We start from the raw sequence: 20982 nt of genomic DNA, 5'->3' as shown, positions 1-20982 counted from the left end.
GAAGTGTAACTAAAGACTTTGAATTAGGAACCCCACAGGGTGGTGTGCTGAGTCCCATATTATTTAATATTCTAATGAATGCCTTACTTAAAGCTATTCTTAGCCAGCCCGATCATTATATGTTTAGCTTTGCTGATGATATAATGATTCACACCACCGGATTCTCCAACACCCAAAACATCCTTAACTAGGGAGGTGGCAACAAGAGCAGATGCAGCCCTGCCAGAAGACTCCTGTTTAGATCCATCAGTGTATATAACTTGTGATAACTTATTGCTACCAGCTAGGTGAGAAATTTCTTCTTGAACCGTTGCTTTAACAAGTGATTTAAGGAAGGGATTACTAGCAATGAGCTTCTTGGGAGGGACTTGTAGGTATGTGATATTAAATGAACACATCTTCCATGGAGGGGTGAAATGCTCTTGTTGTCTACAGTGATACAGTTCATGCAGGTTATAAAACAATGCAATTGCACGTTTTCACAATCCATTTACATCTGTGTGTATTTACCTCTAGACACTTGGTAAGATTCATTGCGACAGAGTCTGGTTCATTTCTCAACATTCTAATACCGAGTACAGTGTTAATCTCAACAAGCCTATCACTGATACTAGAAATACCAAGCTCCTTCCTCACGTTAAGAACCTTTGTAGATCTGGGACACCCAAGAATAATTCTGAGAGCTTCATTTTGCATTAACTCCAAGGGTCGGAGACAACTTTCTCTAGCTAATATCAACATGGGAGCAGCATAATCAATTAAGGACCTAACATAGCTATGTACATCATTCTCACGATTCTCACATTGGCACCATAGTTGGTGTTGTAGCCAGCAACATTAGCACCATAGTTGGGGTTGTAGCCAGCAACATTAGCACCATAGTTGGGGTTGTAGCCAGCAACATTAGCACTAAAAGTTGGGGTTGTAGCCAGCAACATTAGCACCATAGTTGGGGTTGTAGCCAGCAACATTAGCACCATAGTTAGGGTTGTAGCCAGCAACATTAGTACCATAGTTGGGTTGTAGCCAGCAACATTAGCACCATAGTTGGAGTTGTAGCCAGCAACATTAGCACCATAGTTGGGGTTGTAGCCAGCAACATTAGCACCATAGTTGGGGTTGTACCCAGCAACATTAGCACCATAGTTGGGGTTGTAGCCAGCAACATTAGCACCATAATTGGGGTTGTAGCCAGCAACATTAGCACCATAGTTGGGGTTGAAGCCAGCAACATTAGCACCATAGTTGGGGTTGTAGCCAGCAACATTAGCACCATAGTTGGAGTTGTAGCCAGCAACATTAGCACCATAGTTAGGGTTGTAGCCAGCAACATTTGCAGGATATGTGTTGTGATAGAAACACAGGCCTTATCTCTAGGCTTTATTGAACATAGAATCTTCATAGTACTTCTGCAACAACAAAATATAATGACTAGTACATCTAATAATGGCTTCTACAGGGATGGTGATGTCTTGCATATGTCAAGAGAAAAGTTATAACTACAGGCCACATATTTAAACTCACCATGTAATCTGCATCGCTGATAAATGGATAAAGTAGGAGAGAATCACACACCATGTGTTAGTGCCCATGACACACACCAAACTGTTGTTGTTGTTAAGGGCCCCTAGAGGTGGTGCAGTATTATCCTGCTGCTGCTCCCCACAGGACCAGTATCACTACAATCTCCCCCTTCTAAAATATCAGAGACAGTAATCTCCCAAACTGTTAGGTGGGCGACGTACACGTCCCGACCTTCGTAGCCCTTGAGCCTCTTCACCAGGTTCGATATTTTCCAGCGGGGTTTGATTAACTGCTGGAGCAGAATCCTCTATTTCCATAGGGGTAGTCTCAAGGGGCTTTCCAGGAGAAAACGAAGCATCTTTCACATCTATTGGTGTATCTTGAGATTCCACACTAATAGGGATTTCAACTGGGGCTAAATGTCTTGTAGATACTGTAGTCTCTTCACCATTTTGGTAGCGAATGTGGGCGTAATGTGGATTAGCTTGCAGGAGCTCTACCTCTTCCACTAAAGGATCCGTCTTGTTCATCCTACGGTGACTCTTCAGGAGAACGGGTCCAGGATGACATAACCAAGTGGGCACGGAGGCTCCCGTAGAGGAACGACGTGAATAGTTGAGGAGTCTTTCATGAGGGGTTGCATTAGTAGCTGTGCACAGCAGTGATCTAATAGAGTGAAGAGCATCAGGTAGGACAGTTTGCCAGTGTTGAACAGGTAGATTGCGCGACTTTAATGTCATTGTAACTGCCTTCCATATAGTACCATTGAACCGCTCCACTTGACCATTGCCTTGAGGGTTGTAGCTTGTTGTTCTGCTGCAGGCAATACCTTTGCTAGCCAAAAACTCCTGAAGTTCGTTACTCATGAACGAGGATCCCCTGTCTGAATGGATATAAGCTGGCATACCAAAAATAGAGAACAACTGTGAAAGACAACTAATAACAGTTGAAGCAGCCATATTTGCACAGGGGAATACAAAGGGAAACCTTGAATATTCATCTACTATGTTAAGGAAATACCTATTCTGATTTGTGCTTGGTAGAGGTCCTTTGAAATCTATATTCAATCTTTCGAAAGGCTGGGTGGATTTTATGAGATGAGTCTTCTCTGGCTGATGAAAGTTTGGCTTGCACTCTGCACATACTCTGCATGCTCTGATCACTTGTCGCACATCTTCCACTGAGTAGGGCATGTTCTTTGATTTGACAAAATGGTACAGGCGTGTAACTCCTGGGTGACACAAAGCCTTGTGGAGAGCTGAGAGTGATTGCAAATCATGACATGCTGCTCCACAGTGGGACCTAGAGAATGCATCAGGTGAGATGTTCTCTTGACCCGGTCGGTACAGAATATCAAAGTCATAACACGATAGTTCCATCCTCCAGCGTAATATCTTGTCATTCTTTATCCTACTTTTGTGCCTCTTGTCGAACATATACATCACGGACCGTTGGTCAGTCCTTATGGTGAAATGTCTACCAGTTAAATAATGCCTCCAGTGGCGAACTGCTTCTATGATGGCCTGGGCTTCCTTTTCTACAGCAGCATAACATTTCTCTGATCCTTGAAAAGTTTTCGAAAAGAAGGCTACTGGTCGTCCTGCCTGAGATAAGACTGCAGCAATGGCAATGTCAGATGCATCCGTTTCCACTTCGAATGGTAGGGACTCATCAATGGCTTGAACTACTGAGTTTTCAATGTCCTGTTTGAGAGTATGGAAAGCGGCTTCTGCTTCCTTTGTCACAGGAAATGTGGTAGCACTCAATGGGCGGACTTTACTTGAATAGTTGTAGATCCATTGTGAGTAATAAGCAAAGAGACCAAGAGTTCTTCGGAGTGACTTTTTGTCTTGAGGCATTGGAAGTTCCCGTAGAGGTCGTAGTCGTTCAGGGTCTGGGAATATTGAACCTCCTTCCACTACATAACCAAGGATGCTAAGCCTTTTAGTTGAAAAAGTGCACTTTTCCTCATTGTAACTGATATTTTTCTTCTTGGCGGCTTCCAAAAACTTATCAAGGTTTGCATCATGTTCCTCCTGGGTCTTGCCACAAATGGTAACATTATCTAAATACGCGTAGGTTCCCATGAGTTGCTCTTCCTGAATGAGTGAATCCATAATTCGTTGGAAGCAGGCTACCCCATTGGTGACTCCAAAAGGGACTCTGGTAAACTGATACAGGCCATCACTAGCCTGAAACGCTGTGTATGGTTTATCTTCATTCCTTATAGGGACTTGATGATAGGCACTCTGCAGATCAATTGTGCTAAACACGTAGTACTGAGCAATTTTGTTCACTGTATCGTCAATTCGAGGTAGAGGGTACCCATCAAGAAGTGTAAATTTGTTGATTGTCTCAGAGTAATCGATAGCCAGTCTCCGTTTCCTATAACCATCTTTAACAACAACAACCTGTGCACGCCAAGGGGAATCACTCGGTTCTATAATACCCTCCTTCAGCAGCCTCTGAGTTTCTTTCTCAATGAACATCCGATCCTCATAAGAATAGCGGCGTGACTTAGCTGATATAGGATGGCAATCCGCGGTAAGATTTGCAAACAGCTTTGGTGGGTCTACCCTTAAAGTGCTAAGTCCACAGACAACAAGAGGAGGCAGTTCACCTCCATATGTTAAGGTGACACTACCATGCAGCTTCTGAAAGTCCTGACCAAGGATAACATCAGAGCACAGTTGTGGCAGAATAGCTAAATGTACATCTTGATAATCCTTTCCATTAACTCTGAGATTTACCTTACAAAACCCTAAGGTCTGAATAGAGAGAGATGTTGATGCCATGGAAACGGTACCTGATGAGTGATGTAGAGTCAAGGAGAGCCGTTTAACTAAGTCAAGGTTGATGAAACTCTCTGAGCTGCCACTATCAATAAGACCATCTACTTCTGTTCCTTTGATGAATACTTTCACAACTGCCTTTGACAGTGAATTTGGAGTAGCCGCAGAAGTCACTGTTGCTAGAGTCGCATGATCACTGGAATGTGTGGAGGCACTAGCTCTTGTTGATGCATTAGCACGACATACTTTAGCAAAGTGACCTTTCTTGTGGCATTTATGGCACATTGCTTCACGAGCAGGACACTTTGGACGTGGATGTCTTGAAAAACCACAAAAGAAACACACCGTACCTGCTGCTGCTGTCACTGAGGCAGGTTCCCCAGTAACTTCATTGCAAGAGTCTTGGTCAGGAATTGCAGCACTTACCACTCGAGAAGGCTGAGTGGTACTGTATACTTCAGAATTCTTCTGGGCTGAATCTAGAGCTCTTGCCTGGTCAAAGGCAGCGGCTAAGTCGAGAGTTTTATTCTCCAATAAACGCTGCCTTATTATTGGTGATTGCAGGCCACTGATAAAAGCATCCCTGATGGACTCTTCACAATACTGAGCAGCTGTCACTGCTTGGAAGTGACAGTCCTTACCTAAAATTTTCAGTGCTTGAAGGTATTCCTCTAAGGACTCATCAATCTGCTGGCGGCGAGTTGCAAGGCGATAGCGTGCAAAGATTTCATTTGTAGGTTTAATATACTGAGACTTGAGGGTTTTGATAGCATCTTCGTAGGTATTACACTCAGAAATAGCCTCATATATCTTAGGTGACACAAAATTGATGAGCAGACTTAGTTTATCTAGATCTTCTTTAGGAAGGGCTCCCAAGAAGTTTTCGAAAGTCTTAAACCAGTGCTTCCATTCCTGAGCAGCCGTTGATAAGCTGGGGTCACAGTCTAGCCTCTCAGGTTTCAGTAAACGCTCCATGTTGTGATGTAGTCTAGTGCAGGATCACCACCAGGTAGCCCAGGATTCTATGTTCAATAAATTGTTGTGATAGAAACACAGGCCTTATCTCTAGGCTTTATTGAACATAGAATCTTCATAGTACTTCTGCAACAACAAAATATAATGACTAGTACATCTAATAATGGCTTCTACAGGGATGGTGATGTCTTGCATATGTCAAGAGAAAAGTTATAACTACAGGCCACATATTTAAACTCACCATGTAATCTGCATCGCTGATAAATGGATAAAGTAGGAGAGAATCACACACCATGTGTTAGTGCCCATGACACACACCAAACTGTTGTTGTTGTTAAGGGCCCCTAGAGGTGGTGCAGTATTATCCTGCTGCTGCTCCCCACAGGACCAGTATCACTACAGTTGGGGTTGTAGCCAGCAACATTAGCAGCATAGTTGGGGTTGTAGCCAGCAACATTAGCACCATAGTTGGGGTTGTATCCAGCAACATTAGCACCATAGTTGGGGTTGTAGCCAGCAACATTAGCACCATAGTTGGTGCTGTAGCCAGCAACATTGGCACCATAGTTGGGGTTGTAGCCAGCAACATTAGCACCATAGTTGGGGTTGTAGCCAGCAACATTAGCATCATAGTTGGGGTTGTAACCAGCAACATTAGCACCATAGTTGGTGCTGTAGCCAGCAACATTAGCGCCATAGTTGGGGTTGTAGCCAGCAACATTAGCACCATAGTTGGGGTTGTAGCCAGCAACATTAGCACCATAGTTGGTGTTGTAGCCAGCAACATCAGTACCATAGTTGATGTTGTAGCCAGCAACATTAGCACCATAGTTGGGGTTGTAGCCAGCAACATTAGCACCATAGTTCGGGTTGTAGCCAGCAACATTAGCACCATAGTTGGGGTTGTAGCCAGCAACATTAGCACCATAGTTAGGGTTGTAGCCAGCAACATTAGCACCATAGTTGGGGTTGTAGCCAGCAACATTAACACCATAGTTGGGGTTGTAGCCAGCAACATTAGCACCATAGTTGGGGTTGTAGCCAGCAACATTAGCACCATAGTTGGGATTGTAGCCAGCAACATTAGCACCATAGTTGGGGTTGTAGCCAGCAACATTAGCACCATAGTTGGGGTTGTAGCCAGCAACATTAGCACCATAGTTGGGGTTGTAGCCAGCAACATTAGCACCATAGTTGATGTTGTAGCCAGCAACATTAGCACCATAGTTGGGGTTGTAGCCAGCAACATTAGCACCATAGTTGGGGTTGTAGCCAGCAACATTAGCACCATAGCTGGGGTTGTAGCCAGCAACATTAGCACCATAGTTGGGGTTGTAGCCATCAACATTAGCACCATAGTTGGGGTTGTAGCCAGCAACATTAGCACCATAGTTGGGGTTGTAGCCAGCAACATTAGTACCATAGTTGGGGTTGTAGCCAGCAACATTAGCATCATAGTTGGGGTTGTAGCCAGCAACATTAGCACCATAGTTGGGGTTGTAGCCATCAACATTAGCACCATAGTTGGGGTTGTAGCCAGCAACATTAGCACCATAGTTGGTGTTGTAGCCAGCAACATTAGTACCATAGTTGGGGTTGTAGCCAGCAACATTAGCATCATAGTTGGGGTTGTAGCCAGCAACATTAGCATCATAGTTGGGGTTGTAGCCAGCAACATTAGCACCATAGTTGGGGTTGTAGCCAGCAACATTAGCACCATAGTTGGGGTTGTAGCCATCAACATTAGCACCTCTAAGAAAAAGGAGGAGTAGATGTAAAATAGAAAGAGACAGGCGCTCCCTTTACAGGCGACGGAAAAGAATAACAGAGCGGCTAAAAGAGGTCAATATATCTGAAGTGCGTAGGGAGACACTGGTCAGAGAAATAGCAAGCATCGAACTTAAGCTAAAAGAATCCTTTAGGATTCAGGAATCGCGGGAAGAACTAAAAGCCATAAATGAAATCGAAAGAAACCCAAAGTATTTCTTCTCCTATGCCAAATCAAAATCGAGAACAACGTCCAGTATTGGGCCCCTACTTAAACAAGATGGGTCCTACACAGATGACAGCAAGGAAATGAGTGAGCTACTCAAGTCCCAATATGACTCAGTTTTTAGCAAGCCGCTAACCAGACTGAGAGTCGAAGATCAAAATGAATTTTTTTATGAGAGAGCCACAAAATTTGATTAACACAAGCTTATCCGATGTTATCCTGACGCCAAATGACTTCGAACAGGCGATAAATGACATGCCCATGCACTCTGCCCCAGGGCCAGACTCATGGAACTCTGTGTTCATCAAGAACTGCAAGAAGCCCCTATCACGAGCCTTTTCCATCCTATGGAGAGGGAGCATGGACACGGGGGTCGTCCCTCAGTTACTAAAAACAACAGACATAGCCCCACTCCACAAAGGGGCCAGTAAAGCAATAGCAAAGAACTACAGGCCAATAGCACTAACATCCCATATCATAAAAATCTTTGAAAGGGTCCTAAGAAGCAAGATCACCACCCATCTAGAAACCCATCAGTTACACAACCCAGGGCAACATGGGTTTAGAACAGGTCGCTCCTGTCTGTCTCAACTATTGGATCACTACGACAAGGTCCTAAATGCACTAGAAGACAAAAAGAATGCAGATGTAATATATACAGACTTTGCAAAAGCCTTCGACAAGTGTGACCATGGCGTAATAGCGCACAAAATGCGTGCTAAAGGAATAACAGGAAAAGTCGGTCGATGGATCTATAATTTCCTCAAAAACAGAACACAGAGAGTAGTCGTCAACAGAGTAAAGTCCGAGGCAGCTACGGTGAAAAGCTCTGTTCCACAAGGCACAGTACTAGCTCCCATCTTGTTCCTCATCCTCATATCCGACATAGACAAGGATGTCAGCCACAGCACCGTGTCTTCCTTTGCAGATGACACCCGAATCTGCATGACAGTGTCTTCCATTGCAGACACTGCAAGGCTCCAGGCGGACATCAACCAAATCTTTCAGTGGGCTGCGGAAAACAATATGAAGTTCAACGATGAGAAATTTCAATTACTCAGATATGGTAAACATGAGGAAATTAAATCTTCATCAGAGTACAAAACAAATTCTGGTCACAAAATAGAGCGAAACACCAACGTCAAAGACCTGGGAGTGATTATCTCGGAGGATCTCACCTTCAAGGACCATAACATTGTATCAATCGCATCTGCTAGAAAAATGACAGGATGGATAATGAGAACCTTCAAAACTAGGGAGGCCAAGCCCATGATGACACTCTTCAGGTCACTTGTTCTATCTAGGCTGGAATATTGCTGCACTCTAACAGCACCTTTCAAGGCAGGTGAAATTGCCGACCTAGAAAATGTACAGAGAACTTTCACGGCGCGCATAACGGAGATAAAACACCTCAATTACTGGGAGCGCTTGAGGTTTCTAAACCTGTATTCCCTGGAACGCAGGAGGGAGAGATACATGATTATATACACCTGGAAAATCCTAGAGGGACTAGTACCGAACTTGCACACGAAAATCACTCACTACGAAAGCAAAAGACTTGGCAGACGATGCACCATCCCCCCAATGAAAAGCAGGGGTGTCACTAGCACGTTAAGAGACCATACAATAAGTGTCAGGGGCCCGAGACTGTTCAACTGCCTCCCAGCACACATATGGGGGATTACCAACAGACTCCTGGCAGTCTTCAAGCTGGCACTGGACAAGCACCTAAAGTCAGTTCCTGATCACCCGGGCTGTGGCTCGTACGTTGGTTTGCGTGCAGCCAGCAGCAACAGCCTGGTTGATCAGGGGCTGATCCACCAGGAGGCCTGGTCACAGACCGGGCCGCGGGGGCGTTGACCCCCGAAACTCTCTCCAGGTAAACTCCAGGTAAACTCCATAGTTGGGGTTGTAGCCAGCAACATTAGCACCATAGTTGGGGTTGTAGCCAGCAACATTAGCACCATAGTTGGTGTTGTAGCCAGCAACATTAGCACCATAGTTGGGGTTGTAGCCAGCAACATTAGCACCATAGTTGGGGTTGTAGCCATCAACATTAGCACCATAGTTGGGGTTGTAGCCATCAACATTAGCACCATAGTTGGGGTTGTAGCCATCAACATTAGCACCATAGTTGGGGTTGTAGCCAGCAACATTAGCACCATAGTTGGGGTTGTAGCCAGCAACATTAGCACCATAGTTGGGATTGTAGCCAGCAACATTAGCACCATAGTTGGGGTTGTAGCCAGCAACAGCTTTGAGATCATTTAGCCTATCTTTGCATTTCTTATTTAGTTGTGGTATAGGGGATTTGTTAAAGGGTACATCTACACCAAGATATCCGTAAGTTTTAACGTAGCTAATGTTTTCACCCTGCAAATAGATGGGTGGGGGATGTCGTTTGCTTGTTAATATCTTAGTTTTAGAGGAAGATATTATGAGGCCTAGTCGATTACAAATTGCTTGAACTTGTTTAGGAAATGGGTTAAGGTATGGAGGAGAAATAAGAGAATAATAAAAATAAGAAACTTAACTGATTAGTAAAAGCTTGTTTGATGTGTACCTTTATCTGACACATCGTACGTCAGTCGTGAGTAGCCGTGATCGTATAGTGGTTAGTACATTGCGTTGTGGCCGCAATAACCCAGGTTCGAATCCTGGTCACGGCAGTGTGCGAATGACCCTTTTTAGCAAAGTTGCTATGTATAAAATATTTAATGGTTACTCTCCTTACCGGAGTCTCCCAGCTCATTCTGAGTGATTTTATTCCTTTTATGAAGAAGTTGAATTTTGTTCTCCAGAAAAGTTATCCAGTGAGGTCCCCTGAACAGGAGGGACAGGACAGGAGCTATAGTAGGGAAACAAGTGTAGTCAAAGATAAGATAAAACCAATATTGCAAACTAGAAATACCGCAGGAAATAGCAAACAAGAGGACTCCACTAGCAATAGTGAGGATATATTACCAAAAACGACTGGTGGGAGCTCCATTGTTGGTGCTAGGGAGGATAGAAGTAAGACAGGGATACATGCACCAACAGGGAATACAGTCACAGAAACCCAAGGCAAACGGAAACCAAGCCTGTGCACATGCTATGCACTCGGTATCTGCTGGCATGGGAAATCTGGAAAAACAGATGGGACGTGCAACTATGACCACCCTAGAAAATGCCATGCCCATATGACAACAGGAAAATGCAAACTCCCTTCCTGTAAGCTTTTTCACCCTGAGCTGTGTACCTCTTCAGTACAGGAAAGACTGTGCTATAACTTAAATTGCCAGCCATACCATCTAAAGGGGACAAAAAGATACAAAACATCCAGGCCATGGGAAAACCTGGGTAGCCACAGCCACTCAAGAGGGAGAGGTTTTTCAGTGCCAGGAAGGAAAAAAAACTGGCAGGAAATGGCAGAAATCGTACACCAAATCCAGTCATTCCTGGAGTGGAACCACAGAATACACTAGACCTCATATTCACTAACAATGATGATCTGATAAGAAATGTCACCATATCAAAAACAATATACTCAGATCACAACATAATTGAGGTTCAGACATGTATGCGTGGAGCCCCAGACCGACAAAATGAGACTAGTCACGAGGGAGCATTCACCAAATTCAACTTCAATAACAAAAACATAAAGTGGGACCAAGTAAACCAAGTCCTAACCGATATAAGCTGGGAAGATATACTAAGCAACACAGACCCAAACTTATGCCTAGAACAGATTAACTCGGTGGCACTCGATGTATGCACAAGGCTTATTCCTCTAAGAAAAAGGAGGAGTAGATGTAAAATAGAAAGAGACAGGCGCTCCCTTTACAGGCGACGGAAAAGAATAACAGAGCGGCTAAAAGAGGTCAATATATCTGAAATGCGCAGGGAGACACTGGTCAGAGAAATAGCAAGCATCGAACTTAAGCTAAAAGAATCCTTTAGGAGTCAGGAATCGCGGGAAGAACTAAAAGCCATAAATGAAATCGAAAGAAACCCAAAGTATTTCTTCTCCTATGCCAAATCAAAATCGAGAACAACGTCCAGTATTGGGCCCCTACTTAAACAAGATGGGTCCTACACAGATGACAGCAAGGAAATGAGTGAGCTACTCAAGTCCCAATATGACTCAGTTTTTAGCAAGCCGCTAACCAGACTGAGAGTCGAAGATCAAAATGAATTTTTTATGAGAGAGCCACAAAATTTGATTAACACAAGCCTATCCGATGTTATCCTGACGCCAAATGACTTCGAACAGGCGATAAATGGCATGCCCATGCACTCTGCCCCAGGGCCAGACTCATGGAACTCTGTGTTCATCAAGAACTGCAAGAAGCCCCTATCACGAGCCTTTTCCATCCTATGGAGAGGGAGCATGGACACGGGGGTCGTCCCACAGTTACTAAAAACAACAGACATAGCCCCACTCCACAAAGGGGGCAGTAAAGCAACAGCAAAGAACTACAGACCAATAGCACTAACATCCCATATCATAAAAATCTTTGAAAGGGTCCTAAGAAGCAAGATCACCACGCATCTAGAAACCCATCAGTTACACAACCCAGGGCAACATGGGTTTAGAACAGGTCGCTCCTGTCTGTCTCAACTATTGGACCACTACGACAAGGTCCTAAATGCACTAGAAGACAAAAAGAATGCAGATGTAATATATACAGACTTTGCAAAAGCCTTCGACAAGTGTGACCATGGCGTAATAGCGCACAAAATGCGTGCTAAAGGAATAACAGGAAAAGTCGGTCGATGGATCTATAATTTCCTCACTAACAGAACACAGAGAGTAGTCGTCAACAGAGTAAAGTCCGAGGCAGCTACGGTGAAAAGCTCTGTTCCACAAGGCACAGTACTCGCTCCCATCTTGTTCCTCATCCTTATATCCGACATAGACAAGGATGTCAGCCACAGCACCGTGTCTTCCTTTGCAGATGACACCCGAATCTGCATGACAGTGTCTTCCATTGCAGACACTGCAAAGCTCCAGGCAGACATCAACCAAATCTTTCAGTGGGCTGCAGAAAACAATATGAAGTTCAACGATGAGAAATTTCAATTACTCAGATATGGTAAACATGAGGAAATTAAATCGTCATCAGAGTACAAAACAAATTCTGGCCACAAAATAGAGCGAAACACCAACGTCAAAGACCTGGGAGTGATCATGTCGGAGGATCTCACCTTCAAGGACCATAACATTGTATCAATCGCATCTGCTAGAAAAATGACAGGATGGATAATGAGAACCTTCAAAACTAGGGAGGCCAAGCCCATGATGACACTCTTCAGGTCACTTGTTCTATCTAGGCTGGAATATTGCTGCACACTAACAGCACCTTTCAAGGCAGGTGAAATTGCCGACCTAGAAAATGTACAGAGAACTTTCACGGCGCGCATAACGGAGATAAAACACCTCAATTATTGGGAGCGCTTGAGGTTCCTAAACCTGTATTCCCTGGAACGCAGGAGGGAGAGATACATGATTATATACACCTGGAAAATCCTAGAGGGACTAGTACCGAACTTGCACACGAAAATCACTCATTACGAAAGCAAAAGACTTGGCAGACGATGCACCATCCCCCCAATGAAAAGCAGGGGTGTCACTAGCACGTTAAGAGACCATACAATAAGTGTCAGGGGCCCGAGACTGTTCAACTGCCTCCCAGCACACATAAGGGGGATTACCAACAGACCCCTGGCAGTCTTCAAGCTGGCACTGGACAAGCACCTAAAGTCAGTTCCTGATCAGCCGGGCTGTAGCTCGTATGTTGGTTTGCGTGCAGCCAGCAGCAACAGCCTGGTTGATCAGGCTCTGATCCACCAGGAGGCCTGGTCTCAGACCGGGCCGCGGGGGCGTTGACCCCCGGAACTCTCTCCAGGTAAACTCCAGGTAAACAGTCGATGGCCTCCACTCCAAACCAACAGATACAGATACTAATGCCGGAAAAAAAATCCCCCCCCCCCAGTACCAACAATACCACCAGTCCGATAACATTCTTCTTTGCAAATATACAGGGTCTAGAGCCAGCAACAAACAACAAAATACCTTTCATCCGTGGACTGCTTGCAGAGGCAAAGGCAATGTTCGCGGCTTTCACTGAGACCCACATAAAGGATCACTTGGACAATGAAATATGGATCCCAGGTTACAACCTATACAGATGTGACAGAGTGAACAGGCAAAAGGGGGGGGGGGGTTGGCCTGTACATTGCAGAGTCACTTGTTTGCACAGAACTGCTTAATGCCTCAAATGATGTAGTGGAAGTTTTAGCAGTAAAGGTCGAGAACCAAAACCTAGTCATTGTGGTAGTCTACAAGCCTCCGGATGCAACATCCCAGCAATTCCAGGAACAGCTGTTAAAAATTGACCACTGTCTGGAAAATCTTCCAGCTCCTGCACCCAACATCTTGCTCCTGGGGGATTTCAACTTAAGGCACCTAAAATGGAGGAATATAGCAAATAATATTGTTGCAGTAATAACACCAGGAGGCAGCTCTGATGAAAACTCACACTCACATGAGCTTTTAAATCTCTGCACAAAATTCAATTTAAACCAGCAAATAATAGAGCCTACTAGACTGGAGAATACACTAGACCTCATCTTCACTAACAATGATGATCTGATAAGAAATGTCACCATATCAAAAAAATATACTCAGATCACAACATAATTGAAGTTCAGACATGTATGCGTGGAGCCCCAGACCGACATAATGAGACTAGTCACGAGGGAGCATTCACCAAATTCAACTTCAATAACAAAAACATAAAGTGGGACCAAGTAAACCAAGTCCTAACCGATATAAGCTGGGAAGATATACTAAGCAACACAGACCCCAACTTATGCCTAGAACAGATTAACTCGGTGGCACTCGATGCATGAACAAGGCTTATTCCTCTAAGAAAAAGAAGGAGTAGATGTAAAATAGAAAGAGACAGACGCTCCCTTCACAGGCGACGGAAAAGAATAACAGAGCGGCTAAAAGAGGTCAATATATCTGAAATGCGTAGGGAGACACTGGTCAAAGAAATAGCAAGCATCGAACTTAAGCTAAAAGAATCCTTTAGGAGTCAGGAATCGCGGGAAGAACTAAAAGCCATGAATGCCAAATCAAAATCGAGAACAACGTCCAGTATTGGGCCCCTACTTAAACAAGATGGGTCCTACACAGATGACAGCAAGGAAATGAGTGAGCTACTCAAGTCCCAATATGACTCAGTTTTTAGCAAGCCTCTAACCAGACTGAGAGTTGAAGATCAAAATGAATTTTTTATGAGAGAGCCACAAAATTTGATTAACACAAGCCTATCCGATGTTATCCTGACGCCAAATGACTTCGAACAGGCGATAAATGACATGCCCATGCACTCTGCCCCAGGGCCAGACTCATGGAACTCTGTGTTCATCAAGAACTGCAGGAAGCCCCTATCACGAGCCTTTTCCATCCTATGGAGAGGGAGCATGGACACGGGGGTCATCCCACAGTTACCAAAAACAACAGACAGCCCCACTCCACAAAGGGGACAGTAAAGCAACAGCAAAGAACTACAGACCAATAGCACTAACATCCCATATCATAAAAATCTTTGAAAGGGTTATAAGAAGCAAGATCACCACCCATCTAGAAACCCATCAGTTACACAACCCAGGGCAACATGGGTTTAGAACAGGTCGCTCCTGTCTGTCTCAACTATTGGATCACTACGACAAGGTCCTAAATGCACTAGAAGACAAAAAGAATGCAGATGTAATATATACATACTTTGCAAAAGCCTTCGACAAGTGTGACCATGGCGTAATAGCGCACAAAATGCGTGCTAAAGGAATAACAGGAAAAGTCGGTCGATGGATCTATAATTTCCTCACTAACAGAACACAGAGAGTAGTCGTCAACAGAGTAAAGTCCGAGGCAGCTACGGTGAAAAGCTCTGTTCCACAAGGCACAGTACTCGCTCCCATCTTGTTCCTCATCCTCATATCCGACATAGACAAGGATGTCAGCCACAGCACCGTGTCTTCCTTTGCAGATGACACCCGAATCTGCATGACAGTGTCTTCCATTGCAGACACTGCAAGGCTCCAGGCGGACATCAACCAAATCTTTCAGTGGGCTGCGGAAAACAATATGAAGTTCAACGATGAGAAATTTCAATTACTCAGATATGGTAAACATGAGGAAATTAAATCTTCATCAGAGTACAAAACAAATTCTGGCCACAAAATAGAGCGAAACACCAACGTCAAAGACCTGGGAGTGATCATGTCGGAGGATCTCACCTTCAAGGACCATAACATTGTATCAATCGCATCTGCTAGAAAAATGACAGGATGGATAATGAGAACCTTCAAAACTAGGGAGGCCAAGCCCATGATGACACTCTTCAGGTCACTTGTTCTATCTAGGCTGGAATATTGCTGCACACTAACAGCACCTTTCAAGGCAGGTGAAATTGCCGACCTAGAGAATGTACAGAGAACTTTCACGGCGCGCATAACGGAGATAAAACACCTCAATTACTGGGAGCGCTTGAGGTTCCTAAACCTGTATTCCCTGGAACGCAGGAGGGAGAGATACATGATTATATACACCTGGAAAATCCTAGAGGGACTAGTACCGAACTTGCACACGAAAATCACTCACTACGAAAGCAAAAGACTTGGCAGACGATGCACCATCCCCCCAATGAAAAGCAGGGGTGTCACTAGCACGTTAAGAGACCATACAATAAGTGTCAGGGACCCGAGACTGTTCAACTGCCTCCCAGCACACATAAGGGGGATTACCAACAGACCCCTGGCAGTCTTCAAGCTGGCACTGGACAAACACCTAAAGTCAGTTCCTGTTCAGCCGGGCTGTGGCTCGTACGTTGGTTTGCGTGCAGCCAGCAGCAACAGCCTGGTTGATCAGGCTCTGATCCACCAGGAGGCCTGGTCACAGACCGGGCCGCGGGGGCGTTGACCCCCGGAACTCTCTCCAGGTAAACTCCAGGTAGTCACACCATACCCATCATGTGGGTGGTAGTCAAACGATTACAGAGGTACATAGTTGGTCCAGGGACTGTACCTCAACATTACAGAGGTACATAATTGGTCCAAGGACTGTACCTCAACATTACAGCGGTACATAATTGGTCCAGGGACTGTACCTCAACATTACAGAGGTACATAATTGGTCCAGGGACTGTACCTCAACATTACAGAGGTACATAAATGGTCCAGGGACTGTACCTCAACATTACAGAGGTACATAATTGGTCCAGGGACTGTACCTCAACATTACAGAGGTACATAAATGGTCCAGGGACTGTACCTCAACATTACAGAGGTACATAAATGGTCCAGGGTCTGGGCCCCCAAAGTTATGATAGCTGAACTTGGTACAAAGGTAATGAACTCACAAGTTACAAAGGTAATGAATCATGTAAGTAAATTTACTTAATTACGTTTATACATGACTATAATCATGAACAATTCACACTGCGAGACTCAAGCTTCATTCAGTAAGTTTATTCAGGTATACTCAAACACAGTTACATAGATTATCATACATAGCAGCATATGTGTAGAGAACCTGGGATAACCCAAAAAAGTCAGAGTGACTTATTTCCATTGGGGTCAGAATATGAAGTCCTTTATATTTCTTATATCCGACTGATAATCTTGATAACCATTATGGTACCAATGTTAATTCCGCTAGTTAATCGCTAAATTACTATTGCTTATGAGGTGACTTTTCTTTGTTTCCTATAATACTTAATCTCCCTGGAACTAGGCACTCGGTGTGCTTGGCACTAGGCACTCGGTGTGCCTGGCACTAAGCACTCGGTGTGCCTGGCACTAGGCACTCGGTGTGCCTGGCACTAGGCACTCGTTGTGCCTGGCACTAGGCACTGGTTGTGCCTGGCACTAGGCACTCGGTGTGCCTGGCACTAGGCACTGGTTGTGCCTGGCACTAGGCACTCGTTATGACTGGCACTAGGCACTCGTTGTGCCTATGGTACTGAATGTTTTCCCTCCACCACCTTCACTCTTAGCAAGGCGTCCCTCGGAACGAATTGGCTGAGATTACTTACTGTTTTCTGCAATTTTGCAAGCTCCTGATGATGTATTAACTGCAACACGAAAGGCCTAGAGTTATTATTCAACTCCCCCTGTGGTTGCTTTGCATGTTACTATATATGATATTCCTACTTATGCGGACCTATACCTAAATAAACTTACACTTCCGATCTAGCATGAAAAATAGATACCTGTGTTAATTAGTAGTATTGTGGGTCGTTATATCCTGTGTAAAATGTCATTGTGTGAGAAACCTCCATCCCTGCTGAAGGCTTTCAGTAAGTTTATTTAGTCACATAAATCATACATAGTAGATTACCTGGTATGACTCAGAAAATGGTCAGTCAAAGTGACTCATTTTTAGTGGGGGTAATTTTAATAACTTATCATTTAAACAATAAAAGGAGAGATATACTAAGAATAGGGGAGAGTGAGTTATTTACATTAACATTAAAGAGAGGATCAGATCACAGTAATAGGTACACGTATGTTAGCTATCCAAGAAATCACTCTTGCGTGCAGCCAGCAGCAACAGCCTGGTTGATCAGGCTCTGATCCACCAGGAGGCCTGGTCTCAGACCGGGCCGCGGGGGCGTTGACCCCCGGAACTCTCTCCAGGTAAACTCCAGGTCTGTCGTTGCATTCATTAGGTACCTTTTGGTTCTCTTTTTGAGCTGGTTCATACTATGACTGGCATTGACATGGGCAGGCAGTCTGACTCAGATGAGTCAAAGAGATGTTAGGAAGTATTTCTTTAGTCATAGAGTTGTCAGGAAGTGGAATAGTCTGGCAAGTGACCTAGTGGAGGCAGGAACCATACATATTTTTAAGACGAGGTATGATAAAGCTCATGGAGCAGGGAGAGAGAGGACCTAGTAGCGATCAGTGAAGAGGCGGGGCCAGGAGCTATGTCTCGATCCCTGCAACCACAAATAGGTGAGTACAAATAGGTGAGCAGAGCATAATTTAGTAAGTTTATTCAGGTATACACAAATACAGTTACATAGACTATCATACATAACAGCATACGTGTTGAGAACCTGGGATAACCCAAAATAGTCAGACAGAGTGACTTATTGCCATTGGGGTCCTTTTAAAATACACTAGACTTGGCCCGTATGGGGATCGAACCCACGACATCCGCGTTATTAGCACGGCGCTCTAACCAACTGAGCTAACAGGCCTGCTGCCCTAGGGTCACCAGCACGATAAGAGACAACACAATAAGTGTCAGGGGCCCAAGACTGTTCAACTGCCTCCCAACATACATAAGTGGGATTACCAATAGACCCCTGGCTGGCTTCAAACAAGCACTGGACAAGCACATAAAGCCAGTACCTGACCAGCCGGGCTGTGGCTCGTACGTTGGATTCCGTGCAGCCAGCAGTAACAGCCTGGTTGATCAGGCCCTGATCCACCACGAGGCCCGGTCTCAGACCGAGCCGAGGGGGCGTTGACTCCCGAAACCCTCTCCAGGTAAGCTCTCTCGCCAGACATAGCTGGGTTCTAAGGTAAACCTGTGTGGGTGGCCCGGTGGCCTGGTGGCTAAAGCTCCCGCTTCACACACGGAGGGCCCGGGTTCGATTCCCGGCGGGTGGAAACATTTCGACACGTTTCCTTACACCTATTGTCCTGTTCACCTAGCAGCAAATAGGTACCTGGGTGTTAGTCGACTGGTGTGGGTCGCATCCTGGGGGACAAGATTAAGGACCCCAATGGAAATAAGTTAGACAGTCCTTGATGACGCACTGACTTTCTTGGGTTATCCTGGGTGGCTAACCCTCCGGGGTTAAAAATCCGAACGAAATCTTATCTTATCTTATCTTACTCTCTGACTACCGAGGTACTCGGTAGTCTACACAAGCATCAGTAGCTCAAGGTTACGTTGTTATTATTATAATCAAGGGGGAAGCGCTAAACCCGGAGGATTATACAGCGCCTGGGGGGGGGATGTGGAAGGCATTCAGGCTTAATTCGGGGAACTGGAGCACAGATCTAATTCCCTAAATCAAGAGCCCCTCACCAACATCAAGTAACCTTCCTTGAGGGGCCAAGGTTACATAAGATACACTACGGTCAGGAAATATACAATTTTATAAATTTGTACGATGATTTGCAGAGATTTCGGAAATAAATACATAAGTTTATAATTCCCTATATGGTTAAAATACAGTTAGACTGTATCTTACAGTCAGACTTTAAATAATACATTACAATCTCTCTACAAGGACCCCAGTGACAATCAAAATAATGTTTTCAATATTTTGTCTCTCGTCATAGAGTTACACTTAATAAAATTACATTTAATATCTTACAACAAGGCGATGGTGGTATAGTGGTGAGCATAGCTGCCTTCCAAGCAGTTGACCCGGGTTCGATTCCCGGCCATCGCAGATGTGTGTTTTTATGTCGTTAGGTGAGCAGTGTTATCACACTGAATGACGGCTAACATTATACACACTTTTGTGCCTGTGTATCTATGCGCAGTATATACAGCATTACTACACAATCACGTTTTGCTACGGTTGTCCGTGACCTGGTGGTAGAAGCTCTCGCTTCAGACGGTGAGGGTCCGGGTTCGATTCCCGGCCAGGTAGAAACATTGTGCATGTTTCTTTACACCTGTTGTCTATGTTCCAGAGTTCCTGGGATCAAGAGACCTCCATCACAACACAGTTCTCAAGGGAGCATGACTACTACTCTCATTTATTGTCCTAATTTTACCGGAGTTGGATTTCCTTTACCTGGAGTTTACCTGGAGTTTACCTGGAGAGAGTTCCGGGGGTCAACGCCCCCGCGGCCCGGTCTGAGACCAGGCCTCCTGGTGGATCAGAGCCTGATCAACCAGGCTGTTGCTGCTGGCTGCACGCAAACCAACATACGAGCCACAGCCCGGCTGATCCGGAACTGACTTTAGGTGCTTGTCCAGTGCCAGCTTGAAGACTGCCAGGGGTCTGTTGGTAATCCCCCTTATGTGTGCTGGGAGGCAGTTGAACAGTCTCGGGCCCCTGACACTTATTGTATGGTCTCTTAACGTGCTAGTGACACCCCTGCTTTTCATTGGGGGGATGGTGCATCGTCTGCCAAGTCTTTTGCTTTCGTAGTGGGTGATTTTCGTGTGCAAGTTCGGTACTAGTCCCTCTAGGATTTTCCAGGTGTATATAATCATGTATCTCTCCCTCCTGCGTTCCAGGGAATACAGGTTTAGGAACCTCAAGCGCTCCCAATAATTGAGGTGTTTTATCTCCGTTATGCGCGCCGTGAAAGTTCTCTGTACATTTTCTAGGTCGGCAATTTCACCTGCCTTGAAAGGTGCTGTTAGTGTGCAGCAATATTCCAGCCTAGATAGAACAAGTGACCTGAAGAGTGTCATCATGGGCTTGGCCTCCCTAGTTTTAAAGGTTCTCATTATCCATCCTGTCATTTTTCTAGCAGATGCGATTGATACAATGTTATGGTCCTTGAAGGTGAGATCCTCCGACATGATCACTCCCAGGTCTTTGACGTTGGTGTTTCGCTCTATTTTGTGGCCAGAATTTGTTTTGTACTCTGATGAAGATTTAATTTCCTCATGTTTACCATATCTGAGTAATTGAAATTTCTCATCGTTGAACTTCATATTGTTTT

At 44.8% G+C, this 20982-nt stretch overlaps 1 protein-coding gene and 3 non-coding genes across 4 annotated transcripts in view; 2 read left to right on the top strand and 2 right to left on the bottom strand.

The window, feature by feature from the left end:
- Positions 1-20982, bottom strand: part of LOC128684422 (uncharacterized) — a 205428-nt gene that overhangs the window by 142572 nt on the left and 41874 nt on the right. The window lies entirely within an intron of this gene.
- TRNAH-GUG (transfer RNA histidin (anticodon GUG)) lies at positions 9882-9953 on the top strand. The gene has a single exon. It is a non-coding gene; the product is annotated as a tRNA-His (tRNA).
- Positions 18466-18539, bottom strand: TRNAI-AAU (transfer RNA isoleucine (anticodon AAU)). The gene has a single exon. It is a non-coding gene; the product is annotated as a tRNA-Ile (tRNA).
- On the top strand, positions 19677-19748 carry TRNAG-UCC (transfer RNA glycine (anticodon UCC)). Its single transcript has one exon. It is a non-coding gene; the product is annotated as a tRNA-Gly (tRNA).

This window comes from Cherax quadricarinatus, chromosome 2, assembly GCF_038502225.1.
Source record: "Cherax quadricarinatus isolate ZL_2023a chromosome 2, ASM3850222v1, whole genome shotgun sequence".
NCBI classification, from domain to species: domain Eukaryota; kingdom Metazoa; phylum Arthropoda; class Malacostraca; order Decapoda; family Parastacidae; genus Cherax; species Cherax quadricarinatus.
This window is presented reverse-complemented; position numbering and strand designations above follow the sequence as displayed.